Raw genomic sequence first — 24,519 nt, 5'->3', positions numbered from 1 at the left:
ACTTAGCTCACAAGCTTAATAAATAAACTGTAACCCAACTCATTAATGTATACCAGCCAGTGTGTGGCAGCCAAATCCTTCAAGGCATGCAGGCCCCAGAACAAAGGGGATTAACAAAGAGCAGATGAAAACAATTCTAGCCAGTAAGCTAAAGGAGAAATCTGGGGAATTCTGAGAAAGATGTCTTTGCTCTGTAAAAAGGGACTAACAAAAATTTTGCATCCTGTATTGGCTGAGTGGCTCTCATTGGACCACAGACCTCTCACATGACAAAATTATAAAAAGCAACTATTAAAACACTGGAGAGTGTTCAAAAGACATGGCTATTGGAGTCAATACTTGGAAGAACGGACTAGCACTGGATAAGTTTGTCATTTTTTGCAGCTTTTTGCATAGGGGAAGCCCCTAATCAGGGTCATGATGGGTGGTTGAAACTAGAATATAAGCCCACAGTTGTACTGGCGTAAGAAACCAGAGGGCAGAGTTCTGGTGACCATATAGCTGATAAATGAGGAGGAAGTCCTAGAAAGGAGAAGGAGCCACAAATGGGTAGCCCCAGATTCTGTGTGTAGACTCCTCAAATTTCTGAACCCCATATGTATGGGACAGACTCCAAGCAGCACAGGTAGGGCTAACATATCTGAACTAAGATTTCAGGTCCCATCCAGCAGATGGGACAGTATGTGCAGTTTGAGAGTTCAGCCAAGTTAACTGCCTGCTAAAACAAACACAAAAAGCAATACTTCTCAGAAGAATAGAAGGAATTCAGAGTCCCGACACCATACATTCACAATGTTCAGGATACAGTGCAAAGGTACTTGACATTAGGAAAAAACAGGAAAATGTGACCCACACAAACAAGAAAAAGGAATCAGTGGAGACCAACCTCAAGATAACTCAGTTGTAAACATTAATAGACAAGGATTTTAAAGCAGTTGTATAACCATATTTAAGAATATAAATGAAATATGCTCACAATGAATGAAAAGATAGGAAACCTTAGCAGAGAAACAGAAACTTTAAAAAGACCACAGTGGAAATTCTAGCATTGAAAAATACAACATCTAAAAGAAAAAGGCTAACAAGAAGCAATAGCCCATTTTTTTTTGCCTTTGGCCATAGTCAGGATGTGATGCTTATTTTGCCATAGTCTTCTTCTGGTCATGAGGATAGTTAGCTGAGGACAAGGCCCATATGCTGTGCTACATATGGAAGAGCAAGAATATAGGAAGGGACTGGGTATGGTGGCACATGCCTGTAATCCCAGCACTTTGGGAGGCCAAGGCAGGTGGATCACTTGAGGCCAGGAATTTGATGCCAGCCTGGCCAACATAGTGAAACCCCATCTCTACTAAAAATACCAAAATTAGTCAGGCGTGGTGGTGGGCACCTGTAATCCCACCTACTCGGGAGGCTGAGGCAGGAGAATTGCTTGAATCTGGGAGGCAAAGGTTGCAGTAAGACGAGATTGCGCCACTGCCCTCCAGCCTGGGTGACAGAGTGAGACTCTTCTGTCTCAAAACAAAACAAAACAACACAAAAAATATATATATATGAAGGATTTGGGTCTCTGAGCCACTATACATTAGGTTAACCTAGGAACTTACCTGCCAGCAGACATCTTGTACTGGTAGAAAAAGAAAATGCACTTATTCAAGCAACTTCTGTTTGGAGCTTATGATACTAATATGAGAAAGAAAGCATTGTTAGGGCTCAGAAAGTTATATCCCAAAATATGCCACTCTGGACTTCAAATTGAGAGAACCTGGGGAGCCGGAAATGCAAGAAAGGGTCTTCTCTGCCCCTATCTACCTAAAGGTTGTATCCTCCAGAAGATACTCAACCGTTGTGAATCCCTTTCTCAGACATCTCAACTCAAATAGTTGCATCCTGAAGGAAGGAAGACTAGAGTTGACACCACACTGAGCCCAGACAAACTTTGTCTCAGACTGTTGTCTCTTCTTTGGGCCCATACATCCCCCCTAAAGATTATTTACTCATCCTGTAAATTGCCTTACATCCCCCACTTCCCTCTTCCCTATGAAGAGAGTATTTAAGCTTTAGCCATCTGGCCCTTCTTTGAGTTTCATACTTTGTTTGACTCTACACTTGCCACACTGGCACATAATACCTCTGTATGCCTTTTCTCCTGTTTTCTTTTTTAAAGGACTTTACACAGATGATTAAGGATTTTAAAATGAGGAGATTATTCTGGATTATCACAGTGGCCCCTAAATGCAAACACATGTATTGTTATTTGACCACAGAAGAGGAGAAGGTGTTGCGACTGCAGGGGCAGAGATTGATAATGCAGCCATCTGAAGCTGGAAGAGTCAAGGAATGCTACTCCCCTAGAACTTCTAGAAGGAGAGCAGCCCACCTTCATTTTGGTGCAGTAAAACTGATTTGGGACTTCTGGCCTCTAGAACTGAGAGAATGAATTTCTGTTGTTTTAAGCTGCCGATTTGTGGTAATGTGTTAACACCTGCCATAGGAAATGAAGCTAGGTATAGTTACAAGGAGGACCATCAGATTCATTTAAATCTCTCCTTTCACTTTATTTCAAAGGGTTTGTAATTTGGGAGGGCAGAAGATAACCAAATTACAAAAGAAAAATAAACTAACTGGAATAACAACCAAAACCTCCATTCATGTTTTGTCTACTCTATGATATTTATGGTTTCTGTAAAGCTGGGAAAAGATAGAGGTGATTTCTGAATGCTCTTTTTGGTTTTTTGAACTTGTTCCTTCATTGAATTCTCAGCTTAAGTGATGCTCTCAGTTGTCCTAGGGTTAAACTGTCAAGAATTTAGATACTGTTTTTAGTTGAAAGCTTTAGGCACCTAAATTTTATTCATGTCAGAATTCTACCTAACATACACCAGACATTGTAACCTTCAGAAGGAGGTAAAATCATTTTATTCAGGCTGCTCCTCTAAGAAATTGCTCTCAATTATACCAGCCTTTCTTTCCTTTCTATCCTTCTTAACAAAACAGAAAAACCTAGTTTTTTTTTTTTTAATAAATGATTTAGCAAAAGAAACCATATATGTTAAGTGGCTTTTTGGGGGATATATTTAGTTGCTGAAAGTAGATAACATATGGTGTTTAATACTCCTGGACCACTCTTTGTCTTTTCTTTGAGGGTAAAAAGGGGTAGAGGTAGGGATAGGGATGATTGTCTCAGATTTAGAGCAAGGCTTAATTGCTTTTTTCAAAGACTCATGTCTTTAATTATGAAGCAAGCAAACTGGCATACATTTATTACATGGTGAAATCTTGCATCTCATCTAGTCTATCTTGTAGCAATTGCTTCTGAACAGATGTTACCTGAAACACCTTTGTGCAGTTGGTGGAATGCTAAAATTTGTCATGCTTTTATTATTGTTGTCTTGAATTAACTCTACTTTATGACATAACTTTATTGCTGTGTCCTAGAATCTTTATATATTTATTGCCTTATAAATTGGATTTAAAATTGGCTTTTTATATAGAATGTAAATTAACATGTGTATAACTTGTTTATGCTTGCAGAATAATACAGGAAAAAACTGCTACGTGTTACACTAATGTAATTGTCTTTAACTCAGCACATAGTATCCTCTAAACTAGGAATCAGATGAATGCTAAAGAATATGCTTATCCTTACACTCTTGCTTGTTTATCTCAGAAACTAATTTGACTTTTAGATCTATAAAATATAGATTAAGCATAACCTTTTACTTCATGGGATATTAAGGATCAAAGCCTGGGCTTTCTTTGAACAGGATCTACAAAGGTAACTTTTCTCTCAGTAGCAGCAGGATGGCATTGAAATACCTTACCATTGGGAGTAATTTTTCTCAAATAGCAAATTGAATAGTCTTTATTAACTTAGGGGAGAATTTAGGAGTTTAAATAAGCTTTGGTCCTGAAACATTCATGTTACTAGTTACTTAGTGAAAACTATTTGGAAATGCTTACCATAGATTTTATTCTTCAAAAGACCCACTGCTATCTTTTCTTACAGTTTTTTGTAGAAGAAGCATTATGAGTAACATTTATGAGCAGTGACTTGAACCATTCTCAGGGGTTGAATCCCAGCAATATCACTTATTAGCTGTGTGAACTGAGCAATTACTTAACTTTTCTCTGTGCCTCCCCTTTCTCATGTGTAACATGGGGTTGTCATGAAGATTAAAAGTTATGTTTTGGGCCTGGAATAGTACCTGGCTCATTGTAACCTCTATGTAAATATTTACCATTTACAGGATTGTTGTTTTTGTTATCATTAGTAGTAACAGTAATCATAGTACAATTTTTGCCTATACCTTAAGGCATTAGGAATACATTGGATATTTGAATAGCTTTCTAATGCTGGAAAACTTAATTGAACCAGGCTTTTTCCTCTTGGTGTGGTGGAGGCAGAGGCATTCTGTTCTTAGTTCTTATCCTGGCGTACCAGGTGACATTTGGATTGATGCAGGGTTCTGATCTGATGGCTGAATGGTCAGAGCAAGTTTCTGAAGCTTTCTTAGGGGACTGTTCTTTATTTCTAAAATGGGGGTAATATGATGATGAAACTTGGGGTGCAAATGTAACTTACAAAAAAACCTATAAAGGAAACAACTTCAAACTTAGGAAAAAAAATTCTTGTGATACTCCAATATGGACTTGAATGATAATAAAAATAATGTTACTATATATGTACAGATAAAAAACTAAGTATAACTCTTTATGCCTATCACTTTTTACAGCTATAAAACTAAAACAGATTTACATCTACAATCCAAAACAAAACTATAAAACCCTTAAAATTCAAATTAACGGCAACATTAATTTAATGCGATTGATGATGTTTTGCTGAAATTAAGTCATCATTATTGGATTTAATAGTGGAAAAATATGTGTATATTTTGCTGTTTTTCTTCCTATCAATTTGAGTGTTGGGTGGAAATGGAATCCCAGAGGCTGAGGAAGATATGTGTAGACTGAGGAGTTCACAGATAGCCTTACACTGTTAGTAGGGGCCTGTCATCAGACACCATTATCTTTTTCATAGTTCTTGGCTTGAGGCTGTAGATGAAGTTGTGAACTGTTATACACCTGTTTTTAAAAAGAAAATAGTCATATATAAACATTTTTTAGTAAATGTTATGAAACTGTTGAAGCAGCAGAAAAAATCAAAACTCTTATACTACCCGCTTCTATATTCATTTTTCTCTTGAAATCTAATTTTCCATACCTGTGGGTGCATAGTTCCCAGAATAGGGTGATTTTGGAATTATAAATAGGGTTTTGGAACTGAATTCTTCCTATGTGGAAGAGCTTGTGAAAATCTGTTGTGTCATGATGTTGCTTGGCCCTCATTGGGTACCATATTGGTAGTAAATACAAAAGTATTTACAAAAGTAAAACCAAAAGTTCCTGACAGAACATGGTTGTAGAGTGGGTCACTCACAATGTCCAGAATATGCTTACTTTAGTTCTAATGTTTAAGATGATCTTGAAAAAACGTAAGACTTAAGTAGAATTTATGGAAAGCATCTGTAGACCAGTTTGGGGTACCCAGAGATGACTTGAGTCAAGAAATTAGATGTGTACCTGAACCAGGCAAATGTTTTTCACCTTAGTCCTTTGTTTAGTGATGAGATAAAAGTGATTAGTAAGTATTTATCAGTAGTGAAGGATGTATACAATGTGTTTCAAAACAGTTTGCTTCTAATAGTTTTTTTGGGTAAACAAGAAACTTGGCAATCTTTAAAAAATATATTTTATGTATGTGTCATACAAAAGAGGTGTAAAACATTGTATACTCACCAATAAGCTTAAAAAAATGAAATATCATAAATTCCATTGAAATGTTTATTTTCTCCCTTCCTATCTTTATCTCCTTTTAATCTTTACTCTTCATTTCCTGGTTTATAGGGCTTTTTTTTTTTAAATTCAATTTTGATTTTTTTAAATTCAATTTTGATTTTTTAGGGTTCCAGTTTATATATATATATATACACACACACACATATAAATGCACATATATACATATACGCATATATACACATATATGTGTGTATATATATGTTGCTAATATATGTACAGATATAAAACTAAGTATAACTCTTTATGCCTATCACTTTTTACAGCTATAAAACTAAAACAGATTTACATCTACAATCCAAATATATATATAGATAGCTAGATAGCTAGGTAGATATATGTATCTTTCCCTAAAAGTAAATCTGTGAATGGAATTAATACTCCGTAGCTTTCTGATCTCTCCATCTTTGAGGATCATGGCAGATCTTAAATATTGGAAAGGAAGGGGGAGACTATCATTTAATGTATCAAATGTGAGTTCATTCTTTGTGCTGAGGGATTTGGGATATAACCAAGCAGCTGTGGTCTTAAGTATGCACCCTCTTGAGTTGAAGATGACTGAATACCTGTTCAGAGTACTATAGTTCTCTCAAAGGAGTTATGGTGTAGAATTTCTTGAAGCCCTTAGTAAAAGCCCTTAGTGGATTAATTGTGAGATCCATAATGCTGCATTTATTTGGTTAATTTTATTATGAAGTATCTTCCCAAGATATGGAGAGTTTATCCCGTAATTGCTGCATTTTTCTGAGGCTGGCTGTTTATTTGGGTGTCATAAAATGAAACTTTGTAACATTCAGTTTTTAAATAAACGATTTGCAAATTGGTGACATTAGTTATGGACTTTACTATAGAATTAAACTGTTTTTGTTTATTAAAACGTTTGATTGAATTCATTGCATAATGACAATTACAATTCTTTTTTAATGAAAAAATTGACAGCCTGGGCAATGAACATGAAAAATGGAGTGCGTATAATCTGCATTGAGAAATTCAATGTGACGATTTCACTTCTTTATAAAAGGTGACGGTCTCCAATTAAAACCATGTTCTAACTCCACTCGGTCTCTTTTGAGGGTATAATTTTGCTCTTAATTGTTATGTTATATTGAACCTGCTTGTAGTTACTTTATGCATGTGTTTATAAGCTTTTAGAAGTCACTTTCTCTGTGGTGCCTGGTATAGACTTGTGCTTACAGTAGGAATCTGAATATTTGGCTAATTGAAAATCGAAACAAAGTACTCTTGTAACTTTATATTTCCTGGTTCATTAACCCATTCATGATGAATTTGTTTAAATGTTATTAATATACCCTAATTATTCATTTCTTTTTATAAAAGATCCTAGTGGTGGTGGGCAAGGGTATGTAAAGACTACCAGAAACATGTGGGTTATTGAAGAACTTGGGCCTGGTGTTGTGGCTCTGAAGTCCCACCCTTAAACTGTGATAAAAAGACTTGAGAGACACTCAGACATGGCTGTATATCCTTGGGCAAATTATCAATCTTTGTGCCTCTGTTTTCCCTTCTGTAAAATGGAAGTAATTAGTCTCTATGCTTATAGATTGTTGTGAAGATTAGTTGAGTTAACACATGTTAACTCAACATGTTAGCTTAGGCACAGCACAATTAATATGTGACAGCTATTATTAATAGGGAAGATCTCATCACTGTAGTGTTAAATTTCCAGTTGTTGACAACATTTTAACCTCTTCTTCTTGTTTCCTACTTCCTTTCTCCTCATAGCATTTTTTTTTTTTTTTTCTGGGGGACACTGGCATTGTGTCCAGGGACTCAGCCATTCATTTCGGTGGGACACACACCGGAGGTTGGTTTGGTGCCTGGATATATTCCCTTCCTTTCTGTTTCATGTAGACCTACAGCCTCTTGACATTGCCTCTCTTTCTCTGTCTGCCTCCTGCTGTCAACATTTGCTCCACACTAAACCCACACTCCACAAAAGTAACCATGGAGCTCCCTTTGAACTGGGATGCCTTCAAACTCCTCGCTTCCTCACACCTCACATAAGGTAGAATATCAATAAATAATAGAACCTTTGGCCTCCTTGTTCAGTTGCCTCAGATCTCCAAACCTGGAGCAACCCGGCAGGCTTCTGTGGCTGAACTGGGTTCCTGCATCTTGGTGGAAACCACGCCCAGCTTTGTGAACTGATGCCCTTAGACATTGGGTATCTATGTGTCCTCAGTGCTGCTAGATAACAATCATCATCACAATAACTGCATTTGTTCAGCTCGTACAATGAGCTGGGCAGTGTTTTAATCTCTTATCCCTCACACAGTGCTTTGAAATGGGCACTCTCCCTACTGTTATTTTGCACATGATGGGGTTGACACAGAGAGAGGTTAACTGGGAATGGGGTATGATGGGTCCTGGCTTTTAACTCGCTCTTTGGTCATCTCCTTTTCTATTTCTCATAGCATTTATGCTAAACCTTTATCACTGTCTTTACCTTATCTATGGGCCTGATTCTTTTTTGTCCCAAATAGTTTTTTTCAATTGAAAAAGCGGCCGGGCATGGTGGTTCATGTCTATAATCCCAGCACTTTGTGAGGCTGAAGTATGTGGATTGCTTGAGTCCAGGAGTTCAAGACCACCCTGGGCAACATGGTGAAACCCCGTCTGTACAAAAAAATACAAAAAAATTAGCCTGGCATGGTGGTGCATTTCTGTAGTCCCAGCTGCTTGGGAGTCTGAGGTGGGAGGATTGCTTGAACCCGGAAAGCTGTGGTTGCAGTGAGCCATGATTGTGTCACTGCACTTCAGTCTGGGAAACAGAGCGGGATCCTGTCTTAAAAAATGAATAAACTGAAAAACAACGTCTGTACTTCTTAAAAAGTCCAACAATGTAGGAGTACAAAGGGAAATTCCCTAAGCCTCCCTTCCATCCTAGACCACCAATTAAGGTACCCCCCACCACCCGCCATGATGACATTTATTATTTTTTCTTTTTTAATGTGAAAGAAAGTACCAGAGAAGTAAAGAAACAAAAGATGGCTACTCCGGAGGGAGAGCAGCCCCAAGGGCTGCTGGTTAGCTTATTATTTTCTTTTATATCCTTTTTTTTTTGAGACAGTGTCTCACTCTGTTACCCAGGCTGGTGTGCAGTGGTACAATCATGACTCACTGCAGCCTCCACCTCTTGGGCTCAAGCCATCCTCCCACCTCAGCTTCTGGAGTAGCTGGGACCACAGGCACGCTGCACTGCTTAGCTAATTTATTTATTTTTTGTAGAGACAGGGACTCATCATGTTGTGGCTTGTCTTGAACTCTTGGGTTAAAGTACTTCTTCTACCTCAACCTCTCGAAGTGCTGGGATTGCCGATGTGAGCCACTGCACCTGGCTCTTTTGTATCATTCCAATGATATTCTGTGTATGTGTCAAGCACCCACTTTTTTCCCACATGGGAACATACCACAGCATTCACTTAAGGTCTTACAAATGATTACTTCTGTCTCTTAGCATGCCCCTTGATACCTGTTTCAGAGAAAGTTTTCCTAGAGCTTGCTGTAATTGTCTATATCTGCAACCATTCTTCATTGTTTCTCTTCCAATATCCACACAAGGAATTTTTCCTGTTCAAGGTTAATCTCTTTACTGCTGTTTTTGACCCATCCACATTCTGTCAGGAAAGTTTTGCTCTTTACACGCTCCATCCTGTAACGATGCTGAAATGTTTACCATTGTGAAAGAAAAAGCAGAAGGAAAACCAAACAACCCCTTTCTTCAACTTTCCCTTGACCCTTTGTCTCTCTGAATACCATGCTCTGCTTCCTTCCTTTTTAGCCACTTTTTGTGAATCACTTGTTTTCATTTATTCAGTAAAGTTTTGAATGCCAGTTATACTGAGCATAGCACACAGGTAGATGCAATTTGGTCCTTGATTTCAAGAGGTTTATATTCAGTCTGGTATGGGGAAAGAGAGGTGTGAATCAATACATACGCTTCAGTGTTACTGGGGCGTTCATGTAGCATAATCTGTAAGAACTCAGGCTGTGGAGTTCTTAAAGCTGTGGTCTTTTTTTTTGAGTCAGGGTCTTGCTCTGTTGTCCAGGCAGATCAACTGCCAAACCCAGTGCTGATTTTTGTTTTAAGCCTCACCCTATATGACTTCTTCTTTGTATTTGTACTAACCTTGCCCTCCTTGAAACCATGGTCTAACATGTTCTTCTCTTCTGATCTTTGGTTACTCCTTTCCCTACCCTTTAAAATGAGTGTTTCCAAGTAATCTCTTTTTCTCTTTTGACTTTATGCATGCTTCTAGTGTGAACTCATCCATTTTTTTTTTTTTTTTTTTTTTTTTTTTTGCTTTTACTACCACTTAGATTAGTGCTTTCTGAGATGATGGAAATGTTGTGTCCTGCCATGTTCAATTTGATAGTCACTAGTTATATGTGGCTTTTGAGCACTTGAATGTGGCTACTGCTACCAAAGAGCTGAATTTTTAATTTGTGTAATTTGAATTAAGTTGTGTTTAAATAGCTACATGTGGCTAATGGCTGGCATATTGGACAGCTCAGATTTAGAAGCTGATGACTTCCTAAACTCCATCTTTATTTTAGGATGCTCTTTTGAGCTTCTGTCCAAAATATTCAACCTTATTTTACATGGATGGCTTAGAGGTACCTCAAACTCACCGTATCTCAACTCGAATTTATCTGCTTTCTTATAAACTTCTTTCTTTTGTTTTATTTTAGTCAGTGCCATCATTTTATTCTTGAATTTATTTTCAACTTCTTGATCTTTAACTTCCATATGCATTGGTTATTCAGTAACCTTGATTATGCTTCCTGGATACTTATAGCAGTTGCCTCTTCTCTTCTACTGTCCCTGACCTCATTTATCTTACCTTCTATCTCTCTGCTGGGTTATTGCAATAGCTTCCTAACTGATTTCCTTGGCTCTGGTTCTTGGGTCTACCCTGTTTCATCCACCATGTTGCTGCTATAATAGTTTTCTTTGGAACCCAAGTGTGATTATGGAACCTGCTTAAAACCTTTCAGTTTTTCTCCTACATCATCCACAACTTAAAGACCAAGTAGCATGATCTTGTCCTTTAATGACGTTGTCGTTGCCCACATTTCTAGGTTGGATCCCCCAATTTCCACCTGAAATTCCAGTTCCTCTTCCACACAATTTACTTGTAGGTCCCTGCATGATTGCAATGTATTTCTACAAGCTAGACCTCCTGTCTGGAAAGCTTTTGCTCTCTGCTGGTTTGGTCCATTCCAGTGTCCTCTGTATATGCTTGAAGCAAATCTGGACCCTGAGGTGTTCCCTGGTATCTGTAAGCAGCTCTTCTGGAATGCTTAGATCAGTATCGGTTATAGCACTAATCTCACTGTTCTGTACCTTACTGATTGAAGTTTCTGTTAGCCTTACTTATCTGATAGATGTGCTGGAGAGGGGAAGGGGAGGCCTAAGAGAAAATTTTCCCTATTTGAGTCTCTAGTTCCAAACATGTACTAAGTAGACTGATGAACACATTTACCTTTTTTTTTTGGTCCCAATCTCCTATACTTAAGAACCTTGGCTGCTCAGTCTTCCAAAAATGGCTATATTTTCCAAATTACCTTTTCTCTGTAAACAGAAATTTGCACATGTTGAAGACACATGCTGAGAATTTTCCTATGGTATTCTTGGCCGCATTTTTTTTTTTTTTTTTTCTAGTTCTTTTTCAACTGACAGACATTGGCCTACATTCAAGTTTAAAGGGACTACCTATGGCCTTGGAGGCTTCACCTGTGAGTCAGGTGTTTCTTATAGACTACCTTCCAGTAATGTGATTTAACTTTTCGCGATATCATGGACATTTTATTCTGGCAAAGATGATGCACCTTTATAGCCTATGGAGCTACCCTCAATAAGTTTATGAGTGAAACAATATCAGTGATGACAGAAACAGGCATGTGAGAATTATCTTCACATCCTTGCGAGATCTGCAGTCCTTAGTAATTTTCACTAGATTATTAGGATCATTGGGTGCCTTCCCTTACCTGTGGCTGTCAGCTGCTGACTTCCTGCAACCTTTGTTGCCTTTTTTAATTAGTGTGTTTGAACGGTGCGATAATCAACCTAAAACTATTGTACTTTTTAAAGTCCTATACAAATATGCTTGAATCATTGCTGAAGTCTCCTTTGGCATTGTTGGAAGATTTCCAAGGACAGTTAGACTGCAGTTGCTTGAGCTTGTGGCTGGACTACAGAAATTGGTGTGTTCATAACCAAAGTGCAATATAGAATGTAATGTGTTAGGATTTCACTGTATTGCATATGGCACAGTGCAAATTAGGTACAGTATTGGGCCGCTCTGTGTCAAATCCCATTCTAGAATTTATCTCTCCAAATTCCCCACATTGCTTTGGATGACAAGTGCAAAGGAAAGCATTAAGGAGATGAATCTGTGTTTTTCAGTATGTTTAGCTCTGGCAGGCAGTTACTAATGTTATATTATTTTTTGAATCACCAAAAAGGGAAAATAAGTGACCCAGCTTATTTCTTTTTCCTCCAGAACTTCTTGGATGGTAAACGTTTTCAGGGCAGGTACCATATTTTATAGATCTTTATGACCCAGCCCTCACCTGGTGGCCTGGTAACTTAGATGTGCAGTAACTATATCCTGTTCAGTTAATATTTCTGAAAGAAATGTAAAATGTAACCTACATCTTATGCATAGTACTGGAACTGCGTGTAAAATCTGGAATTGTGCTCTTCATTTTTCAGATGCTAATTTTATAAATATGTAATCATCTTTTTGATTCCTTTTAAGAGATAAAACAATTTATAGGGTATAATAAAAAGTAGTATTAAATTATGCAAGAAAACTTAATGGTAATTCAGTTATTTAGAAAAAGTTCCACCGTTATCAATGATTTAAGAAATTAAATTTTCTTTAGCTGTTGTATTATAATTCCTCACAAGCATTTTTTAGCGACATGTTGGAACGTGGATAGTTTTGGCTTATGCTTCAGTCTGAATTGGGAGGGTATGGTTTATAAGGTTTGTGATATATACCACAGCTTTAAAAATCTATAAATGAGAAATAAAAAAGCTTTTCATTTCTATTATATATTTGAGAGCAACTTAAAAAAAAAGAGAGGAAACACCCTAGCAAATCATGTGTTCTTATTAGTGTTAGTCGATTGACAGAATTGCAACCCCCCTCCATGCCCATTTATCTCTGAGGTTTTAAGATATGGTTTTGTAGTCAGTGTTGTTGTTATCATTTAGTAATCATCCAATTGAAATTATGCTCTTTTTTCTTGTTGAGATTTCATTTTTGAATTCTTTGCTTCATAAATAATTCAGAAACTGCTTCAGCAGCTGGCTGTCCCATCATAGTTCTGGGGACTGAGGGAAAGGAAGGAGAATGAGGCTGGATTTTTGACTCATTCCCAGCCTAGGCACTCACCAACCCTTATAAGTCACTTCTGTGCTATTCAATTTCCTGTTTGCTAATATGGGGATAATAGCAAATGTTTAGGGTTGCTGGGTATACTAGTAATTGCGAAGTGCCCAGTAAGTTGTAGTAGTAGTGATAAAGTGGGCTATATCATATGGGTACTTAGGGGACCCATTTAGCAATTTTGGGTTCTGTCTCAAAGGCTCAGTTAAAGGTCTAAAGGAACAGATCCCTATACAATATCTACTTTAATCCTGAAAGGAGGAATTGTAAAGATACGTAAGACTAGCACCTGGAATCAAGCTGGCCCTCATGAAGGACTGGAACCAGGAACTAAAAGCTGACAGCTTTTCTCATTCTCTCTCCCTTTCTCAGGCCATCCAGCGTCTCTTTGCTTCTCACTAGGCATGGCTCCACTGTTGGTTCTCTGCATTGTGTGGCTTCCACTGCTTTGATCTCCACACAGCCAAGCCTAGAACCTCATAATTCCAGATAGACATATATGTCCTTGGTGCATGCAAGAGTAGAGCCTGATTTTCATCTCTGAATTCCAATTCCAGAATTCTGGGAAAATGGAGATTTGATTGGCTCTGCTTGGGTTTATATTCTGTCTTGTGTTTAGCTGTGGCCAGGGCTGGTTTACAAGGAACAGTGAAGACTGGTGAGCCTACCTCTATGGCACAGGCATTCTCAGAGAAGAGATGGTGTGCAGGAGGCAGATACACTCATATGCGTCTACCTTGTTTACATGTGGGGATCTTTGGAGATTCCTTGATGACAGTCTTGATACTGAAAGACTGAGTCTAAAATAGTTTGCCTAGTTTTAGTCGTTTGTATCCTGCTTGCACATTAGAGTTACCTGGGGGATCTTTAAAATTATCCGTGGCAGGCAGCCTTTCACGTGTTGTCATATTTCTTTGGGGCTCAAATATGGGGGTTGAGAAATCTACACAGTGGCAGTTTCCTAATGCCATCCCCAGAGCCAGCATGTTGCCAGGGCCTCAGGAGACTCACAGTCAGCTGGATGAATGAGATGTGAGGTAGACAGATCGAGTAGGTACTGCAGATAAAAATTTAGAGTAAGGGTGGATCAACCTTCATTATTATAGAGAAATGATCTCATTTCCATCCTCCCACAGCTCCATCTTTGGGTATTGATTCATTTGGCCTGGGATATTACATAGGCATCTGTATTGGGAAAAGAAAACAAACTTTCAGGTGATTCTCATATGTAGTCAGGTTGATAACCACTGCCTAAAATGTTCCCTGCACCATGGTAGGGCTGGGGATTCAAAGTTGAGGGGAACATAGTACCTGCCACATGCAAACAGAAGAGGAGGTATAAACACAAACTGCATCCCCTGCCACATACAAACAGAAGAGGAGGTATAAACACAAACTGCAAGACAGACCATGATCAGGGACCCGATGGAATTGTAAACAAAAGGGCCTTGGGAGGATGGAAATGAGATAATTTCTCCATAATAATGAAAGTTGATCCACCCTTACTCTAAATTTTTATCTGCAGTACCTACTCGATCTGTTTACCTCACATCTCATTCATCCAGCTGACTGTGAGTCTCCTGAGGCCCTGGCAACATGCTGGCTCTGGGGATGGCATTAGGAAACCGCCACTGCGTAGATTTCTCAACCCCCATATTTGAGCCCCAAAGAAATATGACAACACGTGAAAGGCCCCAGAGGGCAGTCCAACATAACTGACAGCCAGTAAAACAGAGCTGCTGGTAAAGTGACCATGACAAAAATCAAGCCGACAGGAGAGGCAGTTCACATTTAAAATGGATTCAGATGGATTACAGACTGGTTACAGGGCCCTAGAGGAGAAGACTGTTGGGAGTATCCTTGGGGAGAATGATTAAGAGCTGAACCCAGGTGATGCCTATATGGATCTTACTGTGAAGGGAGCGGAATAACATAGGTCAAAGTTTCTGAACCTCCGGTGTAGTATTTTGTGTACTATGGCCTTTTCTATTAAGTCTCCTACCAACCCTATGGGGAAGATGCTTGTTTGCCTCATGGCACAGTTAAGAAATTCAGGCTCAGAGGGTTTAAGTGCCCAAGATCACACAGATGATTGGTATCAGAGCTGGAGTCTAATCCAGGTGAGTCTTATCCCAGGGCCCAGGCTGTTCACCTCTGCTCAGTACTGCTCTATTGTGCCACAGCGCAAGGCAGGACGTAAAAGTCCCACCAGAGGCATGCTTGATGTGGGTAAACTTAGAGAACCTTCCTGAATCAGGCAGCATTTGAAAGGTGAGCCAGGTATTGAGAGGGAGAGGACTGCAGTAGTGTCTTGGTCAAGGCCCGGAAATAAACAGAAACCAAGGTAGGTTGGTTTAAGGTGGGGATTATTTAGGAAAGTATTAAAAGAGAAAGTCTGGCCGGATGAGATGGCTCACACCTGTAATCCCAGCATTTTGGAAGGCTGAGGCAGAAGGATCACTTGAGGCTAGGAGTTCAAGACCAGTCTGGGCAACATAGTGGGACCACCGTCTGTACCAAAAAAAAAAAAAAAAAAAATGTGGAGCATGGTGGTGTGCTCCTGTAATCCTAGCTACTTGGGAGACTGATTGCTTGAGCTCACTAGTTCAAGACTGCAGTGAGCTATGATCACTCCATTGCATTCCAGCTTGGGCGACACAGCAAGACCCTGTCTCTTTAAAAAAAAAAAAAAAAAAGGAAAAGGGCATATTGGAGATGCTGAGGTAAATCAGAGATTATTAACTGCAAGAAGGAAAAGAGTCCCTGATCCTAGGTGCTGTAGGAGGGGCAACCATGGCTGGTGCTGGGCTGTCTGCAAGGGTTCCTGTTGCGTGGACTCACACACGTATGGACCACATTACCATCTGAGTTTAGACCTCTTGGGGGGACTCCTTCGGGTTGGCGCTCAAACTTCCGAAGGGTCCTCAGATTTATGTTTAAATGGTTGCAAATACTGTTTTTCTTACCCTCTTTTCTCTAGACATGCTTAACTGGTCCCTCTACCCCCTGGACTAATTCCATATTAAAAAAATAGTTGATAGAATTAACTGAGTTTTTCCAAAAATTGCCTGTATTGGCTTTACAGTGCTTTGAGAGTATTTCTAATACCTTCTGGTAAATGACTTGTGGAAGTATAACCAAGCCACTTAAAGGGCCCTCAAGTAAATAATGATTATTTGAGTACAGACCTTCCTCTCTGCCTTCAGTAATTTGTATAATATGCTGATCTGATTATTATTTACTGTGTAAGTTGATTACTTATATTTGTATACTTTAAAAATATTTGTGATTATTCAGTTAGAAAAGTAAAAGCCCATGTCTTTGAAATGGTCTGGGACTGATCTGCCTCCTTCCCTCTCACTGACTTCATTTTGTGCTGTTGGAGCCAGCAAGCTCTCTTGTTTCTTGAACATCAGGCATACTCCTCCTGACAGCCTTGTTATGGCTGTTCTTTCTGTTGGAAACACTACCCTGCCCATCCACATAGATGACACCTTAGCCCACTGGCAACTTTGCTCAAACACCACTTTGTCAATGAGGCCTATGCCTACCTCAGTTCCCCATGTTTAAAATTGCAACCTGCAAACCCTCTTGGCTTACGCTACTTTTTATTTTTATCAGAGCATTCATCACCTTCTAACATCTTAAATAAGTAATTTGCTTATTGTCTGTTTCCCCAATAAAGATAAGTTCCTTTAGGGCAAAAATTTTTGTTTTATTTATTGATCTCTCCCTTGTCAAGAATATAGCAATATTTAATTAACAGTTGTTGCATGAATGATTGTTTCAGGAATCTCTCATTCTGTTAGAAGAGCAAATTCTACATTCCAAGTTTTACCTGAATTATGGCTAAAATTTTATTTGCCTTTAGTTTTAGATCATTGCTATAATGCTTGCCTCTTAATTAGCATGCATTTAAGCATATGTGATTAGCAGGTGGAGACTCCGCCTTTTCTTCCAATCACCATTGAATACCTTGTTATGATGCATTTTGGTTATTGGTTTATCTTGTTCTTTTAGTTATAAGCTCATACGGGGAGAGACTGGGTCTTCCTATTTAATGTGTCTCACACATGTTGTTGGCCTAATTATATTGTCTAGTAGAAAAAAATTAGAATTATGAGACTATGTCTTGCTTAAAATCTTAATCTTTTATTTTATTTCTTATTTCAGCATCTTGACCTTATTTACATTAAGGAATTATCTAGTAAGTGGTATTTACCTTAACTTTCTCAAGGTGGCATGATATCATTTACATTTACAATAAAGAAAAATGATAGATTTCTTTTAACTCTGCCATTAATAAGTGTCATAAAGTAGAAAAATAAAGCAAAGTCAATATATTATTGTTGCCACAGAAATTGAATTTGTGTCAAAAGGATTTGTGCTTGTGATGTAGTTATTCGTATATTTTTCTTGGAATTAAGTCTGTAGCAGGTGACAACATCAATAATTCACAGAACCAAGGAGCTTTTTGAGATTGGTTAATTTATATATGTGAATTAGAAAACAAATGAATAATGAACAATATATTCTGACATACTTGAAAATATGCATTAAAAACTAGCCTATTAAAAAGTCTGTGCACATAATATTTATTAGATGTTTTTTAGATTTTCATTTTTTCTTTTTCTAATACATACATTTTTATTTGAAAAGGAACAATCTATATTTTCTGCTCAATCTGAAAAATATTATCCATAGTAACTTAAAAAAAACTTTCTGTATTGAAAATAAATATGCTTATTGTAGATAGCTGGGAAAATACATGAAGATATGAAAAAACCCCCACAAATCCCATAATCCAGATGTATAAAATTACCTGTGATTCGTGTTTTATGTTTTCCATATATATGTATATTAATGAAGTCGGAATTATGTTACATATGCAATTTTAAATGCACTTTTTTTCAGGTACCATTATATTGTAAACATTTTTCCATGTCATTACAGTCCATATTGGTAGGACTGTGATTTATTTAATCTTTCCTATGTTTGGGGAAATGTCAGGCTGATTACAGTTCTAGCTATTTAAAGTAATGCTGTAATGATACATATTTGTATATAAACTTTTGATTCCATTTCTTAATTCCCAAGTATAGATTCTAGAAGTAGAATTATTAGGTTAAAGTGTGAACATGGAATTTGTTTTACCAAATTGTTTCCTAAAATGATTTAACCAAATTTCCTTTCTTTATGGTGATGCTGAAATATAAACAAAATCTTTCTCAAATATATGTGAAAGAATCGGTGATGCTCTGTTAGTCTCAGGAACATCCAATCTAAATTTGTGTTGTGGACAAGATGTCTAGGATGCTAAGCCACTCTCAGAAGTAATTTAGTAGTTGGGATAAGCTTCAATGTAATTCTGGGAGTTCTGCGATCAGTCTAAATTCTCGGTATAGCCAATACTGTAAATGCTTTTCAGCCTTCTCCAGACAGTGAAAAAGGTCTTGGATTCCCATAACCTAGAACTGAACCTACCTGTAAAGTGGTTCAGAGGTTCGATTTGCTTTTCCCTGGACATGTTGCAAAAGAGTTTTTGATCTGGTAGTATAGGTGAAAAGAACTGGAATAGATGAAGAGACATCTTAAAATAAGTACAAAAGCTGTGTTACTAAATTAGCCATTATATTTTTCCTTTTACCCCAACATTGAATGAGTTTCAAGGGAAAAGAATATTGGAGTTATGTTAGAATGAAAAATGACTTGTTAGGTACCTAGCCTCTGTAGGGTGCAATCTAGTTCAGAGTTCCAAGCCACAATATGAGAACTGTTTTTTTCTAGAGAGACAGTTCTTTCCTAGCAGGTATGTTGCCTCCTTAAACCTTGTGTTCTCAGAGAAATGAATCTTTTCACTTCTATGGACACTTGAATCATGCCTCCTCTTGAAAGCTGATCTCTCTTGTTGGCACTCCTTTCACGATGGAGAAATTGAGGGGCAGGGAGTTCTGGATACTTGAGTGCATGACAGTAGAAAAGCCTTGGATAATGAGTAATACATGGTATGTTTGTCTTTCTGAGGTTGGCAGAATTGCAGTTTTGAATAAATGAGCAGATTAAAAGAGGCTGGAGAGCGTTTCCTAATTCTCACCTGTTCCTAACATCTCCCCTTTCACTTTTTTCCACCTTGGACTGAAAAAACATGTGAACTTAAAAGTTTTTCTTTGTAGTATCAAAGAGCCAGCTCTACTCTTGTCCTCAGTGCTATGAAAGCTTCAGTGTTATTTTTGGACCTTTCTTAGATGTTAAATCTGGAGCCCTTGAAGAATAATATTTTCACATCTATGTGTGTTGTGTAGTTGCCAGGGAGATGATCCATAGATAGACTCTGTAGATGTGTTCAGTGTCATGGCTGGTAGGAATATTACTTTAAATTTTCATAGTCTTTATAATTGGTGTTGACGTTAAGATAAACACAGGTGTGTGGACTAGAAATGTTATTAGATTGAAGTACATATTCATAAATTGTTGATGGAAAGGAATAATCTGGACTTCAAAACAAAAATGGGAGCAACATCTCAATCTATTATCAGCCATAGATTATGATTAAGAGAAGACTGATCTTTCCTTTTTTCCCTTGAGATATCCTCCCCTCCCCTCCCCTCCCCTCCCTCCCTCCCTCCCTTCCTTCCTTCCTTCCTGTTAGTAACCTGTGATTTATTCATTTTGTCAAGCAAATGGTGTCATGTCATAGTCTGATATAATGAACAATTTTTAATACTTAGGTACTAAGTTTATGTTTGAGACTGAATGATTTGTACCTTAGACTAAGCATTTAAATAAATGATGCAATTGGTAATTAATCCTACATACCAGAGATTGTTGAATTATCTTAAAACAGTACTAATCGATGCTTTTCACTTCATGGCAGTAAGGCCTATCCCAACTCTATCAGCTCCCTGTCTTCACTTCTTTGAAATCCTCTTGTACTTCTTATCTGTACTCTTCATGTGGCTTGTTTCAGGTATGTCCAGTTTTTAAAGTGAGCTACGTGATGAGAAATTCATATGTGTGCAGGCTGAGGGAATGTTTAATGGCTGATAGTGGTGGAGTATGGAGTAGAGTTTCTCATGTGGTCCTGGGCATGCTGCCACTTCATTACAGGCATGACTCCTTAAACATGTGGGTTCCCAGGTCCCACCTTAGACTTACTGAATAAGAATATTGGTAGACTGAGGCCCTGTAATCTAGCTTTTCAAAGAAAGTCTTGGTGTGCTTCTTGTGCATGCCAAATGAACAAAAACCTGGAAAAACCAGCTGGTCCAGAGGATCTAGCTTATGAAAATTGTGTCTCAGTCTGTAATCTTACAAGTTTTCCTCTTGTTGGTAATCCCTCATAACCCACTTAAATGATGTAAATTTTTGGCCAAGTGTGGTGGCTCACTCCTGTAATCCCAGCACTTTGGGAGGCCGAGGTTGGAGGATCGCCTGAGGTCAGGATTTCGAGACTAGCCTGGCCAATATGGTGAAACCCTGTTTCCACTAAAAATACAAAAATTAGCCGGACATGGTAGCACACGCCTGTGGTACCAGCTACTCGAGAGGCTGAGGCAGGAGCATCACTTGAACCTGAGATCAAGTGCACCACTGCACTCCAGCCTGGGCGACCGAGTGAGACTGTGTCTAAAAAAAAAAAAAAAAAAGTCAATTTAAATGGAATTAAACTGTGTCAGCCAAAGATTATTTAAAAATACTACCACATATTTGGTTCTTATAATAATAAATTGATGCAAGCCTACTGGCTTGAATCTGATGGTGGCTGTCATGTTCCTAATGATATCATTGGACAGATCCTTTGCTCCATTGGTCTGTAGTTCGGATGTGCTAACCAATGAAAGAAAACATAAAATTTGCGAAACGTCTTGGGCTACAGCTTGGAATCTTTTTCACTGTGTGGACCTCCTGGGTTTGTCTATTGCTTTGTGTACTACAATTTATCTGTCTTTGTTACTTGTAAACTAAGTTAGTGGGGAAACTATTTCATATGCCTCTTGATATTCACAGCATTTAGCACAGTTCTCTGAAAGCTCTAAATCCATTTTTTGACAGCATGCACTATCTTCAATAAAAGTTTTGATGCATTGCTTAAATGGGAATATAGAGACCGATGTTCTGTGTTTCTACTTTTTTTCCCCCCGACTCCTATGTTCTTTTGAAGAAAAATCTATAAAGGCTTTTTTTCCTCTTTCAATTCCAGAGTGACCCTCTTGACCATTCATCCTAGGAACTGTCATTAACAGAAAACATTGTTACCCATCTGTATGTGGTTCTCCTTACTTTTTAGGGAGAAAATAGAAATAGTAAGTTGAGAAACATAGGACCATAGGAAGAAAGATGAGTTTTTAGCTTAGGAAAAGAGTCCTCATGTTCTTTAATATCACACCTTAACCAATAACCAGTAGTCCTCTGGATAGAACTGTTTATAATTTAATATCATGAGTTTTATTTGATTTCAGTGCCATAAAACATTAATAACACCTATAGAGTCATAGGCCGGGTAGGTAATATACATAGAGGTCACAAAGTTACATTTAGATATGAAAGTCTTAATAATGTCTAAAACTGTATGCTTCTAACTTTTTTTTTTTGGTAAATATAACCCTAAAAATTTGCTATCAGGTTATTATCAGTTTTAAAGGTGTTCCTAGTTGCTTCCATTTAATAGTCAATTTTATGTTTCTATTTCCTTTTTGGAGTAGATGTCCACAATGGCTACTGATGAACTGGATTGATGTTTGCAGTTCCTATTTTCCTGAACTAGAAGATAGTAAAGAGCATTGCTGGTGGCTATAAAACAGAAATACTTCATTTTAAACAATACCTCAAGTTACACCATAAAATCAATATTTTTTGTGTTACAAAGTTTTTTCTTGTTTTAATTAAGGATATTACCCTTAATATTAAGTTTTGTGTTTACAAAAGTAAGGCTTAAAAGCCTCAGAGTTATCTGAGGATTTAGTCAGTCATTCTCTTCCTTTCTCCCTCTTCTTGGCAATTTCTACTTCATGGAGAGTCCCTATTTTATGTGTGTAATACAAACAGGCAGGGCCTTGAGATCATGTAAACTTTCTAATGATAAACTTACATTTAGTATTAATATTCCAACATCCTACAAAAGAGTACCACTTGATATAGTGTTTACATTTTTTCACTAAGTATTGAGTGTTTATTTTTTCTTTAATTCACATTTAACATTTAAAGTAAACTATGATGAGACATTCCAGTTTTTAAGGGAAATTATTAGTGCTTAGATTTATTTAGATTTTTTAATGCTAACCTATCTTTAGTGGTTTAAGATTGCATGTGTGTACTTAACTATGTAATCTCTATTCTTCAGCAAACTAAATCTTGAAATGAAACCTATTCTGACTTCATTGTTTTGATGTAGACAAACACAATTCTCAGATCAGTTTTCCAGCTCCTTACTCTGTTAACACAGTCAGTTTCTCCAGTCCTGTCTGGACCCTTGAATTTGCTGTGATTTCCTGCCCTATTGACTTCTCTTGCTGACAATGAGAATTGATAGGTAAGTGTTCTCTGGAAGAGAAGGAATAATGAATTTGACCTTCTTTTCTCTCAGACTCGGTTATACTCTCCACATCTACATCCCTTTGAGTTTTCTTAACTTCTCCCTGCAAGATACACCTGCATCTTAATTCTGTTGTGATTCATCACATGTTCTTTGGGAAATATAATAATATAGGTTATAACTGGGCTTATGTACATACCTATATAGTTTGAAAACAGACCAAGCCTTTAGGAAATTAAATCTTTTAAAAAGCTATACCCTCAATGAGATAGTTTCAGAATGTATATATTAAAAAAAACAAAACCATGACCAAAAATGGATTCTTGTGTTGCCTTGTTTTTACATAACAGTGTCTGTTCTTTTTCCTGAACATTGTGAGCCCAGCTGAAATTGTAAAAAGATGGTCTAATTTTAGACCTTTGACAGTATATAAAAGTGTTTCTCTTGGATGTTTACAACTGGATTTTGCATCATGTAACTTGCATTTCCTATTTTCCTACCTAGTGTTATTTTCCTTTTACTTTCTGTATCTTTTATGTAGTTTTTAGATCATAAATCTTGCCTGGACCCTAGTCGTCTTTATCTTAAAATTACTTATCTATTTTTATTGTCTTTTACTTTTTAAAATATCACTTTTGTGGCATTTTCCTGAAGCAACTCAAGCTGGTTTTTGGGAATATTTTATTTGTTTAAATAGATGTTTTCTCTTTATTGCGGCATACCATCCTAAATAGGATTTCAGCTTTATACTGTATTTCTTTGGCTTTACTTTTTAAGCATTAGCCCACTTGGCATGCCATTGTGCCAGAAGTTCACTACATGTCACTTTTTGTTTCTTTGTCACAGGAACTTGAACCCTTTTGAGAGTGAAACGAGATGTGATTGGAGCGATACCTCTGATTGTAGAATAACAAGAGTGAAATGTGGTTAACCAAATGCAATAGGCTGGAAGCCTTTACTGGCGGGAAGGCACACATACAACTGTTAGAGGAAGGGCGCCCCACACAGGCATTGCCCCAGCTCCTTTCTCTGCAAACTCAAGAGCCCTCTACATTTGGGTTTAATTTTAGTAATTGTCTCTGGGGTGATACTCTGGCCCTAAGTTCCTTACATACTTTACGGTCCCGCTCCGGATCCCAACCACTTTTAAGGACCACTGTGCCTACTTGTTAATTTCAAAGGCTGAAGATAGTATTGATTAAAAAAGCAAATTCTATAGCCTGGTATTAGACACTAATCCTTAGTTAATCCACTATTATTACTTCCTTATTCCCAAGTCAGTGTAGGTGATTCTAATTCAACAAGGCCGTTCAATCTGGAGCCTAGTGGTGTGGCTAATGGTCTTTCATTTGGCTACATTTTCTTTGGTATACACAACATTCATTTTAGATCCCAGTTACCTTCTTTCCTTTGTACTAGAAGAAGGAACATCTTGGTGAAAGAAAGGGAGAAGAGAATCTGGGATGGTGATTTACATTGTACGGATTTTTAATCTGGATCATCACTGAGGTAGATTCATGAGCATGAAGGTGTACTTGAGTATACCAACATGAAAGATAAATTTCATTCTATTAAGTAAATGTTGAATTTAACTGTGTACCACTTAGTCTGTTAGATAATGGTTGTTAACACCTGTCCTTATAAAAGAGTAGACCTTGTTTCCTATTTAGAAAATGTGTTTTACTCTTTCCCTGCCCCTTTAAAAATTGA

At 37.6% G+C, this 24,519-nt stretch overlaps 1 protein-coding gene and 1 long non-coding RNA gene across 3 annotated transcripts in view; one reads left to right on the top strand and one right to left on the bottom strand.

Moving 5' to 3' along the window:
- DIAPH3 (diaphanous related formin 3) overlaps positions 1 to 24,519 on the top strand; it is a 506,525-nt gene that overhangs the window by 5,368 nt on the left and 476,638 nt on the right. The gene's annotated exons all lie outside the window — the stretch shown is intronic.
- On the bottom strand, positions 4,976 to 13,732 carry LOC140711454 (uncharacterized). The gene is made up of 3 exons (XR_012092669.1): positions 13,567 to 13,732; positions 11,364 to 11,452; positions 4,976 to 5,085 (listed from the first exon to the last, which is right to left on the bottom strand). It is a non-coding gene; the product is annotated as an uncharacterized lncRNA (long non-coding RNA).

Source organism: Chlorocebus sabaeus, chromosome 3, assembly GCF_047675955.1.
Source record: "Chlorocebus sabaeus isolate Y175 chromosome 3, mChlSab1.0.hap1, whole genome shotgun sequence".
NCBI classification, from domain to species: domain Eukaryota; kingdom Metazoa; phylum Chordata; class Mammalia; order Primates; family Cercopithecidae; genus Chlorocebus; species Chlorocebus sabaeus.
The sequence above is the reverse complement of the archived record's forward strand: the minus strand, read 5'-3'. Positions and strand labels throughout refer to the sequence as shown.